Raw genomic sequence first — 17,299 nt, 5'->3', positions numbered from 1 at the left:
GGCATGAGTAACTGTTGAGCATTTTGTAGCTCTGGCATCTCCTGTGTCTTCCTTCCACACCTTCCTCATGAAAATGTCTCTTCCCTTCTCCTGTACTTGGTGGGAAGGCTGGTTCACTTGCTCTCCTCTTCAAGGGGAGAAGAGGGTGAGGAGCACCTATAGGGCTGCCATTTAACCAGGGCTTCTGATTCTGCTCATGGCTGTCCCCACAGCTCAGTTTGTATTTGAGGATATTGAATGTTGCCATTAAATTACTTGGTTGCCTGTGTATTAAGAATGATACAATGTCTTCACAGGTATATCCCATGGTGCACATGGTCTCCACGACCCTGGGAAGGATGTCCTCATTTGCAGGGGCTGCATGTTCTGTAATGTTGCCCAGCCATTGTCTCTCCTGGAGCTGACCTATTGTTATCCTGTTTTGGGTGGGGACCATAAGTAATTGTTCAATGATGATTAGACAGGGTTTTGACAAGTAATAGGGAATGGGATATTTTGTGGTGGTGATGACCCTGTGCATATGTTCCACTTTGGGTACTTTATATGGAAATTGTCCTGTGACCAGTACATATAGGAGGACTCCCAAGCTCCACATATCCCCTGCCAGGCCATCGTAGGGTTTCCGTGCCAATATCTCTGGAGCCAAATAGAACAAGGTGCCACGAAATTCCTCCAACATCTGACCCTCTGCCAGCTGTCTGGCCATACCAAAGTCACAGAGCTTGACATGGCCAGCTCTGTCAATAAGGATATTTTCCAATTTAATATCACGATGGGCAATTCGTTTTTGGTGGAGAAAATGAACTCCTGAAACCACCTGTTGGAATATTGGTCTGACCTCATCCTCTGTTAGAAAGTCTCTCTCCCGGAGGAAATATTCCAGGTCTTTTCCTGCAATACACTCCATTATCACAAAAGTGGTTGAACTTGTGTCAATAGCATGGAAGAAATGAACTATGTTTCTGTGTTCCACAGACTGAAGTATTTCTACTTCAGTGTTGATGTCAGCCAGAGAATTCTTTTTCTTCTCCAGGACCTTGACAGCCACATGTGTATGTGTAGGAAGGTGGCAGGCAAGCTTCACCTCACCAAATCCACCAGAGCCAAGAGATGTTAACATCCTGAAATCCTTTTGAAGGATGTTTTCTTCCAAGGGGCTGCCCACGATGTTCAAATCCATTTCAATCACTGTATCTTGTTGGCTGTTCCCGGGACTAACAATATCTGAAACAAAAATAGATTAAATTTTAGAATGGATGTCTAGTGCTATGAATTCTGTCATGGGATGTGGGACATCCCAAACAATCTAATGATGCAGGTCAAGGACATAGAAATTCTAGAACACACCCTCCAAGCACTAGATGAGGAATTATAGTAAAGCTCAAATATGGAATTGCTGATGTATATATGCAAAGGAAAAGTCTGAGATCAGAGATAGAGTGACTTGGTCATTTTTCAAGAGTGTATCAAATGAAAAATCCTGGCCCAAACTGATTAAGAGATTTAAGACACAAACTTAGAGCTCGGGAAAAGTGAGGATATGTACTAACCAAACTACAATCCAGAGGATCTTTCAGGGAAGTTTTAACTCCTAGACCACAGAACATTAGAAAGTATAAAAGGAATTGCTAGACATGTGTGACTATTAAAATAAGATAAAAGGAACCCGGACCCCATCCCTGGGCACCAGCCACTCCGGGAAGACCTGCCCAACTTGGCGACAGGCTCTGGCCACCGGGCGGGTCCCCTTGTAGCCCCACCGGGAGGAATCCCCTTTTCCAAGCCCGCTGGCAGCCCCTGCAATCTCCGTGCCCTGCCCTCTCACCCATCTGCCCGAGACCCCAGCCACTTCCTGAGACTTAGAGACCGGCCCCCAGCTCCCATCCTGCCCCAGACTTCCCTTCTGGACCAGAGAGCTCCCATCCTGCCCCCGACTTCCCTTCTGGACCAGAGAGTTGGACAAGAGAACTCCCTTTTGGACAAGAGAGAGAGACTTCCTGAATCTGTCAGCACTTTCTGAAACAAGTACACTGATAAGACCAAGAAGGAACCACGAGGAGATGGGCAGACGTCAAGGCAGAAGTACATACAACAAAATGAAGAGCAATACAGCATCACCAGAACCTAGCCCCCCTCCAACATCTAGACCTGAACACAAAAAATTGGAAGAAGCAGAAGAAAGTAGCCTTATGAGTAACTTCATGAAGAAGGTAGAGGCTTGTGTAGAGGAAAAGACAAGAAAATTGGAAGAACGCTGTAAACAACTAGAGGAAAAGGCAAACAAATTGGAAGAAAACAATAAAGCCCTCCAAGAAAACAATAAACTCCTGGAAGAAAACAATAAAGTCCTGCAAGAAAACAATAAAGCACTGAAAGAAAATCATGAAAAAGTAATGAAACAAACAAAGGAAACAGTCCAAGAACTGAAAAGGGAAATTGAAAAAATAAAGAAGACACAAACAGAGGGAATGCTGGAAATAGAAAACCTGAATAAAAGATCGGGAACTTCAGATGCAAGTATAATTAACAGAATGCAAGAGATGGAAGAGAGGATTTCTGGCATTGAAGACACAGTAGAAGAAATAGTTTCATCAGTCGAAGGAAACACTAAAGCCAACAAAGTCATGAACCAAAATGTCCATGAAATTTGGGACACCATGGAAAGACCAAACCTACGAATTATAGGGATAGAAGAAGGTGAAGAATACCAACTCAAAGGCACAGAAAATATATTCAACAAAATTATAGAAGAAAACTTTCCCAACTTAAAGAAGGAAATGCCTATGAAGATACAAGAAGCCTATAGAACACCAAACAGACTAGACCCCCAAAAAAAGTCCCCTCGACACATAATAATTAAACAACTAAATGTGCAGAATAAAGAAAGAATATTAAGAGCAGCCAAGGAAAAAGGCCAAGTGACCTATAAAGGTAAACTCATCAGAATAACACCCGACTTCTCAATGGAGACTTTGAAAGCCAGAAGGACCTGGACAGATGTAATGCAGACACTAAGAGACCATGGATGTCAGCCCAGACTAATATACCCAGCAAAACTTTCAATCATCATAGATGGAAGGAACAAGACATTCCAAGACAAAGCCAGATTTAAACAATACCTATCCACAAACCCAGCCCTACAGAAAGCACTAGAAGGAAAATTCCAACCGAGGGAAGTCAGATACATACTCGAAAACACAGGCAATAGATAAAGCCACAACAGTAAACCCGAAAAAAGAGAAGTACACACACACTACCACCAAAAATAACAGGGATGAAGAATAACTGGTCATTAATATCCCTTAATATCAACGGGCTTAATTCACCTATAAAAAGACATAGACTTAGAGAATGGATACAAAAGCAGGACCCATATTTCTGCTGCATACAAGAAACACATCTCAAATTCAAAGACAGACACTACCTAAGAATAAAAGGCTGGGAAAAGACTTTTCAATCAAATGGTCTTAAGAAACAAGGAGGGGTAGCCATCCTGATATCCAACAAAATAGACTTCAAACTAAAATCAATCAAAAGAGATCAAAAAGGACATTACATCCTTGTCACAGGAAAGATTGACCAAGATGAAGTTTCAATTCTGAACATATATGCCCCAAACACGAGGGCACCCACATATGTAAGAGAAACATTACTAAAGCTTAAACCACATATAAACCCCACACATTAATAGTGGGAGATCTCAACACCCCACTTTCACCACTGGACAGATCTCCCAAATCGAAACTTAACAGAGAAATAAAGGACTTAACTGATGTCATGACCCAATTGGACCTAATAGATATCTACAGAACATTCCATCCTAACAAGAAAGAATATACCTTCTTCTCAGCACCCCATGGAACTTTCTCTAAAATCGACCACATACTTGGCCACAAAGCAAATCTCAACAGATACAAAACAATCAGAATAACCTCCTGTGTTCTATCAGACCACCATGGTTTAAAGCTAGATTTCAACAACAACAAAAACTACAGAAAACCTACAATCTCATGGAAACTGAATAATGCTCAACTGAATCACCAATGGGTTAAGAAAGAAATAAAGAAAGAAATTAAAGACTTCCTAGAGGTCAATGAAAATGAAGACACCACATACCCAAACTTATGGGACACTATGAAAGCAGTGTTAAGAGGGAAATTCATAGCACTAAATGCCCACATAAAGAAGTTGGAGAAATCCCACACTAGTGAATTAACAGCACATCTGAAAGCTCTAGAACAAGAAGAAGCAAAGTCTCCCAGGAAGAATAGACGCCAGGAAACTATCAAAGTGAGAGGTGAAATTAATAAATTAGAAACTAAGAGAATAATACAAAAAATTAATGAAACAAAGAGTTGGTTCTTTGAGAAAATCAACAAGATAGACAAGCCCTTATCCAAACTAACCAAAAGACAGAGAGAGAGAATCGAAATCAACAAAATCAGAAATGAAAAGGGGGACAAAACAACAGACATTGAGGAAATCCAGAGAATTATAAGGTCATATTTCAAAAAACTCTACTACACAAAACTGGAAAACCTAAAAGAAATGGACATTTTTCTGGATAGGTACCACATACCTAAGTTAAATCAAGACCAGATAAACTATTTAAATAGTCCAATAACCCCTAAGGAAATAGAAACATCAGTAAAAGTCTCCCAACCAAAAAAAGCCCAGGACCAGATGGTTTCAACGCAGAATTCTACCAGATCTTCAAAGAAGAGTTAATACCAATACTCTCTAAATTGTTCCACATAATAGAAACAGAAGGAACATTACCAAACTCCTTCTATGAGGCTACAATTACCCTGATTCCTAAACCAATCAAGGATGCAACAAAGAAAGAGAACTACAGACCGATATCCCTCATGAACATTGATGCAAAAATACTCAATAAAATACTGGCAAACAGACTCCAAGAACACATCAGAACAATTATCCACCATGATCAAGTAGGCTTCATCCCAGGGATGCAAGGGTGGTTCAACATATGAAAGTCCATCAATGTAATACACCATATAAACAAACTCAAAGAAAAAAACCACATGATCATCTCACTAGATGCAGAAAAGGCATTTGACAAAATGCAACACCCCTTCATGATAAAAGTCTTGGAGCGATCAGGAATACAGGGAACATACCTAAACATAATAAAGGCAATATATAGCAAACCAACAGCCAACATCAAATTAAATGGAGAGAAACTCAAAGCAATTCCACTAAAATCAGGAACGAGACAAGGCTGTCCACTCTCCCCATACTTATTCAATATAGTACTTGAAGTTCTAGCCAGAGCAATAAGACAACATAAGGAGATTAAGTGGATTCAAATTGCAAAGGAAGAAGTCAAGCTTTCCCTATTTGCTGATGACATGATAGTATACTTGAGTGACCCCAAAGATTCCACCCAGGAATTGATAAAGCTTATAAACACCTTCAGCAACATAGCAGGATACAAGATCAACTCAAAAAAATCAGTAGCCCTCCTATATACAATGGACAAAGAAGCTGAGAAGGCAATTAGAGATACATCACCCTTTACAATAGCCAAAAATGACATAAAATACCTTGGGGTAACACTAACCAAGCAAGTGAAGGACCTATATGACAAGAACTTTAAGAAATTTAAGAACTAAAAAAGAAATTGAAGATGTCAGAAAATGGAAAGATCTCCCATGCTCATGGATAGGCAGGGTTAACATAGTAAAAATGGCAATCTTACCAAAAGCAATTGACAGATTCAATGCAATCCCCATCAAAATACCAACACAATTCTTCACAGACCTGGAAAGAATAATACTCAACTTCATATGGAAAAACAAAAAACCCAGGATAGCTAAAAGAAACCTGTACAATAAAACAACTTCTGGAGGCATCACAATCCCTGACTTCAAGCTCTACTATAGAGCTACAGTAATAAAAACAGCTTGGTATTGGCATAAAAACCGACATGTGGACCAATGGAATCGAATTGAAGACCCTGACATTAACCCACACACCTATGGACATATAATTTTTGACAAAGAAGCCAAAAGTGTACAATGGAAAAAAGAAAGCATCTTCAACAAATGGTGCTGGCATAACTGGATATCAGCGTGTAGAAGGCTGCAAATAGATCCATATCTGTCACCGTGCACAAAACTTAAGTCCAAGTGGATCAAAGACCTCAACATAAATCCAGCTGCTCTGAACCTGCTAGAAGAGAAAGTGGGAAATAGTCTTGAACGTATTGGCATAGGAGATCACTTCCTAAATATAACACCAGTAGCACAGACACTGAGACAAACAATCAATCAATGGGACCTCTTGAAACTGAGAAGCTTTTGTAGAGCAAAGGATACGGTCAACAAGGCAAAGCGACAGCCTACAGAATGGGAAAAGATCTTCACCAACCCCACATGTGACAGAGGACTGATATCCAGAATATATAAGGAACTCAAGAAATTAGACATCAAAATGACCAACAGTCCAATTGAGAAATGGGCTTTAGAATTAAACAGAGAATTCTCGACAGAGGAAACCCAAATGGCTGAAAGACATTTAAGGAATTGCTCAACATCCCTAATCATCAGGGAAATGCAAATCAAAACAACTCTGAGATACCACCTTACGCCTGTCAGAGTGGCTAAGATGAAAAACACTGAAGACACTTTATGCTGGAGAGGATGTAGAACTCGGGGAACTCTCCTCCACTGCTGGTCGGAATGCAAGTTTGTACAACCACTTTGGAAATCAATATGGTGCTTTCTTAGAAAATTGGGAATCAATCTCCCCCAAGATCCAGCTATACCACTCCTGGGCATATACCCAAGAAATGCTCAATCATACCACAAGAACACTTGCTCAGCTATGTTCATATCAGCATTGTTTGTAATAGCCAAAACCTGGAAACCACCTAGATGCCCTTCAACTGAAAAATGGATAAATAAATTGTGGCACATATACACAATGGAATACTACTCAGCAGAGAAAAACAACGACATCATACGGTTTGCAGGCAAATGGATGGATCTAGAAAAAATCATCCTGAGTGAGGTAACCCAGACTCAGAAAGACAAATATGGTATGTACTCACTCATAGGAAGATGCTAGATGTGGAACAAGGATGACTGGACTGCTACTCACATCACCAGTGAGGCTACCTGGAAAACGGGACCCCAAAAAAAGACACGGAGAAATGGACGAGATCTACATGAACAGCCTGGTCATGAGTGGGAACAATGAAGGGCGACGTTCGAGGGAAAGAGAGTGGGAGATCCTAGCTGGATCAAGAAAAGAGAGGGAGAACAATGAATAGGAGACCATGGTAAATGAAGACCACATGAGAAGGGGAGAAGGGGAGGAAGCAGAGAGCTAGGGAGGCCCACGGAGATCCACAAAGATACCCCCGCAAAAGACTGCTGGCAATGGTCCCGAGACGGCAGGAATTGACCTACTCTGGTGATGGGATGGCCAGACACCCTGATAGTTGTGCCATAAACCCCATCCAAGGACTGAGGAATCTGAAGGCAGACATCCACGGCTGGGCCCCTGGTGGAGCACTGGGACTCTAATTAGTGAGAAAGAAGAGGGTTTATATGAGCGAGAATTGTTGAAGCCAAGGTTGGATAAAGCATAGGGACAAATAACCAAATGAATGGAAGCACAGGATCTATGAACCAAAAGCTGAGGGGCCCCCAACTGGATCAGGCCCCCTGAATGCGTGAGACAGTCATTTGGCTTGATCTGTTTGGTAGGCAGCTGTGCATTGGTACCGGGTCCTGGGCTCGTTGCATGAGTTGGCTGTTTGAATCCTGGGACTTAGGCAGAAACACTTGGCTCAGTCTGGGAGGTGGGGAATGGACCTGCCTGGACTGAGTCTACCAGGTTGACCCCGGTCCTCGGGGTAGACCTTGATCTGGAGGAGGTGGGAATGGGGGTGGGCTGGGGGGAGGGGGGGCGAGAGGGGGAGAACAGGGGAATCTGTGGCTATTATGTTGAACTGAATGGTGTTGTAAAATAATAATAAAAAATAAATAAATAAAAATAAATAAATAAAATAAAATAAGATAAAAGGAAAACACTTAAAGACTTGAGTCATAAGCAACAGGTGTGGCTGGTAACAAAAATGGTTTCAAGCCAAGTAGAGCCCAGGCTTCTTGGATTCCCTGAATCTATCAAAACTTTGCAGATGAATGAAAACTATGCTGGGGGATTTGCTGGTAAACCTGATACAAACTAGATTCATCAGAGAGGAAGGGACCACAGTTGATGATATGATTCCATGAGATCCAGCAGTCTGGCATTCTCTCAAGTAGTGAGCAATGTGGGAGGCACTTGCCCATTGTGAGTGGTGCTATCCTTGGGCTGGTTCTTGGGTTCTATAAAAAGCAGGCTGAGTAAGCCAGGCGTAGCAATCATGGAAGCAGCATCCTTCCATGGCCTCTGAATCATCTCCTGCCTCCCAGAGCCTGCTCTGTTTGAGTTGATGTCTTGGCTTTGATTGGAGATGAACAACAATCTTGGAAGTATAAGCTGAATAAAACTTTTCCTTCCCCAAAATTTTTCTGTGGTGTTTGTTTGTTTGTTTGTGGTTTGTTCATGAATTTCTTTTTGGCAGCAATAGAAACCCTAATTAAGACAAACACCAATGTTACCGAAAAGACTCAGGAAAAAGAAAGCTAAGGAATGTATTCAAACTCATCTCAGTGCTTGTATTACCCTGAGCCCACAACCAAATAAGCAAAATGAATAAAGTACAAACAGCTTTCCTTGATGAATACAGATTGGAAAATCATTAATGAGAGTCTTTGATACTCCACATCCATCCCAGCAACACACAAAAGAGCCCCTCATTCACAATCAAAATTGCATCTTCCAGGAGCATAAAAAGTTAAATTAGTGACAATCAAATTGGAAAACATCATAGTGAATAAGGAGACTGTGGAGAAGGATCCACACTCAGCACCGTGACTAGTGTTCTGTTGTGTTATAAGGAAAAACCTATAACTAGATGTAGTTTTATGTGAGACAAAGCAGGTCCACATACAGAAATAGGATATATGTTGTCTCCTTTGGGTCATGAGGACAGAGGAAGCTGAGCCTTTGTAAAAGTCATAGTATCAGTTACAAAGATGTGGTGGGGGTACTGAAATAATGCAGGGAAATATGATCAAGGAAAAGTACAGGCACATATGGAAATGTTTTGTAGTACGAAATCTAGTAGGACTTTTAACAAAAGTCCCGAGGCAGATTTGGGGGTAATGATGAAACATCACAGAGACAAATGAATAAGCCACTGCCAAGTGTGAACTCTAAGACTCCTCAGCCTGAAAAGCTTTAGTTCCTGTCTCCTCATGCCTTCCATTCTATTTTCTTCCCAGCTATCACTTCACTCCTACTGCTGGAATTAAAGACATAGGTGCTTCCCAGGCAAAGGTATGAAATCACTAATTCTGGGATTAAAGGAGTATGATTCCCAAGTACTGGATTAAAGGTGTGTGCCACTATTTCCTAGCTCTGTTTCTCTCCTAGACTGACTCAATCTCATGTACTCCGGGGTAGCTTTGCACTCACAGAGATCCAGAGAGATCTCTGCCTCCTGAGTGCAAGGAATAAAGGTATGTGTCACCACTGCCCTGTCTCTATTTTTAAATAAATGGCTTTTTCTATTCTCTGATCTTCAAGCAATTTTATTAGGGTATACAATATATCACCACATGGTATAATCAAATTGGGTATGTGTGGCATATGTTTATATACAGTAAACAGAATCAAAAGGGAAATAAGAGACTTAATTTTCAAAAATGAAATAGGATAACAATTAATGAACAGTGGGACAATACAGGCACAAATTAACCCTAGAACAAAAGCCAACGTTATAAATATAAATATCAAACAGCAAACATAAATCCCAGGAAGCAAACCAACAAAATAGGAAACACCCTCACTATTGTGGTTCAGTTGATTAGAGAACTGCAAATCTATCAGGACCATTGTTCCCTTCTTCCTGCCGTGAAGGCATCCAACAGTGACTCCAATGTACAAGCACAAGGCCCAGTGGCAGGCAGTGCCCCTTCGGGACTAGTATCTAGTATTCTTCATACTGCCTCTTTGCAATTTCACCATAAGCAACCAGCCAATCATGGCTTGTCAGATCGTTTATTCTCAGCTTCTATACCATAACAGAGACCTTGTTGTTTTTAGCATGGCTATGATCAAGGCCCACTTAAGACTCAATACCGGGGAGGAATGGTTTATTTGCACTATGGTTTTCAACACAGGTAGAATCTATGGGTCTGGGAACATCTTGTTCCTTATAGAGCTGTGTTCTTAGGTGTCTCCTGACATTACATTAGAAGTTCTCTATCCACCAGTGACTTACTCCTAGAAAGCTGCACCTCTGTGGCTTCTACAACTTTCCAAACAGCACTAGCTACTGGAAATCAAGTGCTCAAAAGGCCTGAGATAAGGTTAACAAACCACTGTGGTAGTTTGCATGAGAAATGTGACAACAATCTGGGCATTTGAGCACCAGTTTTTGGCCTATTTCAGGAAACATAAGGTGGTAGACCCATGGAGTTGTCAATAACAACAGGGTAACATGCAATGATTCAATCTCGCTCTTCCTCTCTCTCCCTCTTCCTCTCTCCCTCTCTCCCTACCTCTCTGTCTCTCTGTCTCTCTCTGTCTCTTTGTCTCTCTCTCTCTTTCTGGAGTTTATTGGAATTACTTACATGCTGCAGTCCAGCTAATCCAGCAATGGGTGAATGTGAACTGAAAGTCCCTGAATTCAGAAGAGGTTTGGTCCACAAGCCTGGATCTCTTGGCTGATCTTCAGTATATGCTGGAATCCCAAAGAAGTAGAAATAATTTCCACTGAAGGAATGGGCTTGGTAACAAGGCAAGGGCAAGAAAGAAATGAGCAAAAGCCTCCTTCTTCCATGTCCTTATATACTCCACCTGCAGAAGGTGTGGCCAAAATTAAAGGTGTGTCTTCTTGCCTCAAGATCTGGATTAAAGGTGTGTGTCTGAAAAACTACAGATTCTCATTAAAGATAGGTGTTTCCCTGATCTTTATCCACAAATAATCAAGCAAAAACTCATCTCTCACAGTTGTGCCCTCCATTTTTGGGTTGTAGTTTATTCTACATGCAGTCAAGCTGACTAACAAAAATATCCATCACAGTGGTAGAACTCCATCACTGGGATTGTCCTTGAGATTAAGGACATTAACTAGCTTAGCCTTCTACATTAGCTGTCTCTGCTTCCTGGTTTAATTTGAATATGTGAATTTTTCAGCTTCCCTCTCAGGCCTAAGGACATTGGAAAACGTCAGTGTGTCATATAGTATATTATTGTGCCCAGTGAACTTTCCATGCAAATGTTCAATGCAGTTAGTCATTGGCCCAGTTTGTTTGTTGTTGTCTTTTTTTCCTTTTCCTTTTTTTGAGAGAGGGTTTCTCTGAGTAACAGCTCTGGTTATCCTAGAACTCCATTTAGAAACCAAGTTGGCCTTGAACTTCACAGAGATCTGCCTGCCTCTGCTCAGAATGCTGGGATTAATGCCCAGAGCCACCACCACCTATCAATTTCAGGGGTTTTTTTAGACCATAAATACTGGACCACCACTGGGACTCGTCTCAGATATCCTGTTGTTGCCCAGAGTCATGGTGGATTGTGATTAGGTAGGGCTTTCTGATAGGGAGTGGTGGTGGAACATTCCTGTGATTTTCAGGCTGCCACCCACCTCTCTTTCCTTGATGTTGGCTTCCCCAATGCTTGCCAGGCTCGCCTTTATGCTTGTAGTCCACTGGAAGTGCTACTGTCCCACCCCACACCATTACAAGATGTAGGTAGTACTCCAGCTCTCTTTCCCTGCAACCAAAACCCTCACACAGTATTTGCTGTGATTTTTCCACCAGGCATATCTTGCAACACTGTCTAATCCACACACACAGTTACAATTCAGCTCCTGCTATGTATGCCCCCTCCCTTAGAGCCAAAAGTTCCAGAACAAATATAAACCTAGGTATCACTACTTCTTGGTACCTCTTCCCTACAGCAAAACCTTCAAATAAAAGGATAGACCTGAGGTTCTGCTAAGTAAGCCCTCCAGTATCTGTTCCTCCATGTTATATATTCACATCTGAAGACTGGGAGCTGAGAACAGAAGATATAAAGAACTTATGGCATGAGTTTTTCTGGATCTGTAATGTCTTACTAATATAATATTTTCCTCATCCATCCATTTTGCAAGAATAAATGGTTCACTAACAAAGAGGGTTAATGTGTTGAGCAGCTGAAACTAAGTGTGTGATTTTGCATTTGGTGACAGATTGTGAGATCCATTCATTTTTAAAAAATATTTTTATTTTTTAATTAATTTCATTTTACATATCAGCCTCAGAATCTCCTGTCCTCCCTCCTCTCACTGCCGAAGCTTCCTTCCCAATCCACCCCCTATTCCTACATCCTCCAAGGTAGGGTCTCCCCAGGGAAGTCAACCCATCCTGGTAGATTCAGTTGGGGCAGGTTCAGTCCCCTCCTCCCTGCACCAAGGCTGAGCAAAGTGTCTCAGCATAGGCCCTAGGTTCCAAAAAGCCAGCTCATGCACCAAGGATAATTCCCGGTTCCACTGCCTGGGGGCCTCCTAAACAGTTCAAACTAATCAACTGTCTCCCTTATCCAGAGAGACTGGTCCACTTACATGGGGGCTCCTCAGCTATTGCTTCACAGTTCATGTATTTACACTAGTTTGGCTATTTGTCCCTGTGTTTTTTCCAATCATGGTCTTGATATCTCGTGCTCAAATAATCCCTCCTCTCTCTCACAGATTGGACTCATGGAACTCCACCTGGGGCTTGGCCATGGCTTTCTGCTCAATCAGTCACTAGATGAGCATTCTGTCATGACAGTTAGGGTATTCGGCCATCCGATTACCAGAGCAGATCAGCTCAGATAATCTCTCGACCATTGCAAGTAGTCTATAGTGGAGGTATCTTTGTGGATTTCTGGTAACCTCTCTAGCACTCTGCCTCTTCCTATTCCCATGGGGTCTTCATTAATCATGGTATTTCTTTCCATGTTCTTCCACTTTATTCCTGATCCAGCTGGGACCTCCCATTCCCCCAAGCTCTCTTTCCCCAGTTGCTTGCCCTCCATTACCCACCCCACCCCACCCCCCAGTTTGCTCATGTAGATCTCATTGATTTCTCTGTCATTGGTCCATCCATGTGTTTTTCTCAGGGTCCTCTTTACTGGGTAGCCTCCCTGGATTTGTGAGTTGCAGTATGTTTATCCTTTGCTTTATATCTATTGTCCACTTATGAGTGAGTACATACCATGTTTGTCTTTCTGAGTCTGGGTTACCTTACTCAGGATGATATTTTCTGGTTGCATCCATTGGCCTGTAAACCTCATGATATCTTTCTATTTCTCTGCTGATTAGTACTCCATTGTGTATACATACCACATTTTCTTTAGCCATTCTTCAGTTTATAGGCATCTAGGTAGTTTCCAGGTTTTGGCTATTACAAATAATGCTGCTATGGATATAGCTTAGCATGTGTCCTTGCTGTATGATTGAGCATTTGTTGGGTATATGCCCAAGAGTGGTAAAGCTGGGTCTTGAGGGAGGTTGACTTCCAATTTTCAAAGAAAGCTCCATACTGATTTCCAAAGTGACTGTACATGTTTGCATTCCCACCAACAGTGCAGGAATGTTACCTTGCTCCACATCCTGTCCAACATAAGGTGTATTCAGTGTTTTTGATCTTAGCCATTTTGATGGGTATAAGATGGTGTCTCAGAGTCGTTTTGATTTGCATTTCCCTGATGACTAAGGATGATAAGCAGTTCCTTAAAAGTCTTTCAGCCATTTGATCTTCTTCTGTTGAGAACTGTATATTTAGTTCCATAGCCCATTTTTTAATTGGACTGTTGGGTATTTTGATGTCGACTTTCTTAGTTATTTACATGTTCTGGATATTAGCCCTCTTTCAGAAGTGGGGCTGGTGAAAATCTTTTCCCATTCAGTAGGTTGTCATTTTGTCTTGTTGACCATGTCCTTTGCCCTACAAAACTTCTCAGATTCAAGAGGTCCCATTGATTAATTGTTTCTCTCAGTGTCTGTGCTACTGGTGTTATATTTAGGAAGTGATCTCCAGTGCCAATGCATTCAAGAATACTTTGTACTTTCTCTTATAGCAGGTACAGAGTAACTGAATTTATGTTGAGGTCTTTGATCCACTTGGACTTAAGTTTAGTGCATGGTGACATATATGGATCTATATTCAACCATCTACATGTTGACATCTAGTTATGCCAGCACCATTTGTTGAAGATGCTTTCTTTTTTCTCATTGTGTAGCTTTACCTTCTTTGTGGGAGAGAAATCATGTTTATAGGTGTGCAGATTAATGTCAGTATCTTCATTTTGGTTCCATTGGTCCACATGTCAATGTCTATGCCAGTTCCCAGCTGTTTTTATTACTGTAGATTTATAGTAGAGATTTAAGTCAGGGATTGAGATGCCTCCAGAGGTTGTTTTATCATACAGGATTCTTTTGGCAATCCTGGGTTTTTTGTTTTACTATATGAAGTTGAGTATTGTTCTTTCCAGGTCTGTGAAGAATTATGTTGGGATTTTGATGGGGATTGCATTGAATCTGCAGATTGCTTTTGGTAAGATTGCCATTTTTACTATGTTATTCCTACTTATCCATGAGCATGGGAGATCTGTCCATTTTATGACATCTTCTTCAATTTCTTTCTTCAGGGACTTAAAGTTCTTGTCATACAGGTCCTTCACTTGTTTAGGTAGACTTTCTTGAAGGTTTTTATACCATTTGTGGCTATTATAAAGGGTGATATGTCTCTGATTTCTTTCTCAGCCCATTTGTCATTTGTATATACCAGGGCTAATGATTTTTTTTTATTTAATCTTATATCCTGCTACATTTCTAAAGGTGTTTGTTAGCTCTATCAGCTTCTTGTTCTAATTTTTGGGGTCAATTATGTATACTATCATGTCATCTGCATATAGGGAAAACTTGACTTCTTCCTTTCCAACTTGTATCCCCTTGATCTCCTTATGTTGTCTTATTGCTCTAGCTAGAACTTCAAGTACTATATTGAATAAGTATTGGGAGAGTGGACAGCCTTGTCTTGTTCCTGATTTTAGTGGACTGGATGTTAGGATGGCTACACAAGCTTGCTTCTTAAGACCATTTGATTGGAAAGACTTTTCCAAGCCTTTGATTCTGAGGTAGTGTCTGTCTTTGAAATTGATGTGTGCTCCTTATATGCAGCAGAAAGATGGGTCCTGCTTTCATATCCATTCTTTTACTCTGTGTCTTTTTATAGGTGAATTAATCACTGATATTAAGGCATATTAATGACTGGTGATTGTTAGCTCCTGTTATGTTTTGGTGGTAGTTTGTGTATTTCAATTCTTTGGGGTTTACTGGTGTGGGCTTATCTATTCCAGTTTTTTCATGGGTGTATCTGACTTCCTTAGGTTGGAATTTTCCTTCTAGTGTTTTCTGTAGAGTTGGGTTTGTGGATAAGTATTGTTTAAATCTGGCTTTGTCTTTGAATGTCTTGTTCACTCTGTCTATGATGATTGAAAGTTTTGTTGGGTATATTATTCTAGGCTGGCATCCATGGTCTCTTAGTGTCTGAATTACATCTGTCCTGGTCCTTCTGGCTTTTAAAGTCTTCATTGAGAAATCCAGTGTTATTCTGTTGGATTTGCTTTTATAGGTCACTTAGCATTTTTCCTTTACTGCTCTTAATATTCTTTCTTTATTCTGTAGGATTAGTAGTTTAATTATTATGTGGCAAGGGGATTTTCGGTGTGTCTAGTCTGTTTAGTGTTCTATAGGCTTCTTGTATCTTCATAGGTACATAGGTATCTTAAAAACTTCCTTTTTTTATGTTTTCTTCTAGGATCTTGTTGAATATATTTTCTGTGGCTTAGCGTTGGTAGTCTTCTCCTTCCTCTGTCCCTGTTCTTAAGTGTGGTCTTTTCTTGGTGTCCCAGGTTCCTTGTACATTTTGTGTTAATTTTTTGGGTTTGGTATTGTCTTTGACTGATGAATCCAATTCCTCTATTTATCCTCTATACCAGAGATTCTCTCTTCCATCTCTTGTATTCTGTTGGTTATCCTTGCATCTGTGTTTCCCGTTTGTTTACTCAGATTTTGTATTTCCAGCATTCCCTCTGTTTGTGTCATCTTCATTGTTTCTATTTCACTTTTCAGGTCTTGAACTGTTTTCCTCACCTGTTTAATTGCCTTTTCATCGTTTTCTTTCAGGAATTAATTGCTTCTTCAAATTTTTTTCTTGTATTTTCCACTATTTCTTTATAAATTTCTTTCATTTTTTCTTTGCGTTTTCTCCATTTCTTTATTGATTTCTTCTACTTTTTGCTTGTCTTTCCCTCATTTCATTTTTCATTTTTTCTTGAAAGTCCTCTAGCGTCTTCATGATGCTCTTCTTAAGTTTGCTTTCTTCTGCTTCTTCTACCTTGTGTGTTCAGGTCTTACTGTTGGAGGAATGCTTCGTTCTTCTGAAGCTGTATTGCTCTTTGTGTTATTGTATGTACTTGTCCCTTAACGTCTGCCCATCTCCTTGAATAATAGGTATAAGAGGTACCTGTGTCTGAGCAGGTTGCTGTTGGTCCACTCATGCTTGTTGTGTCTGTGTCTCAAGGGGCCCTTCTGGGTCTGATATCAAAAAGCTCTTCAGAAATTCAACTACTTTCTGCTTTGCTGACAGCAACATAATTCTTTATCTTGGGCTGGTTCTACTCCCAATAATCCACTGTCTTTGGCAGGTATCCCACCCACAGCTCTGGGATCTCAAACATCTTGGGGTATTCTAGACAATCCAGGTTTCACATTCACAGCTTCATGCAATGACCTCTAGATGCTTCCATTCATGTGCCCCTGACACATACCTGGCTTTAATGGCTTCGCTTAGTTATGGAGGAAGATTCCATATGTCTTTTTTCTACCCTTGACACTAAAGCCAGAACCATGTAGCCAAAACTGGCAAGTTCTGCTGCTTACTGCAGCTGGAACATAATCACCTTGTTCAAGTACATCATAACCAGATTTCTGTTTTCCATGGTTTACTTCACTGCATGTGCTTGTCTGCTCTGGTATGAGCTCTATAGACAGAGCTGGTATAAAGCTCAATGATCCACCAGATTCTGCCTCTCTAGAGTTGGGATTAATGTCCTTCATCATTGTACGTGGCTCTAAGCTTTTCTTTAATTTCTTTTCACAAGTACCTTGCTCTGAGGTCTCCCCTCC

The sequence above is a fragment of the Peromyscus maniculatus genome, chromosome 21 (assembly GCF_049852395.1).
Source record: "Peromyscus maniculatus bairdii isolate BWxNUB_F1_BW_parent chromosome 21, HU_Pman_BW_mat_3.1, whole genome shotgun sequence".
In the NCBI taxonomy this organism is placed as follows: Eukaryota; Metazoa; Chordata; class Mammalia; order Rodentia; family Cricetidae; genus Peromyscus; species Peromyscus maniculatus.
Note: the sequence above shows the minus strand (reverse complement) of the source record.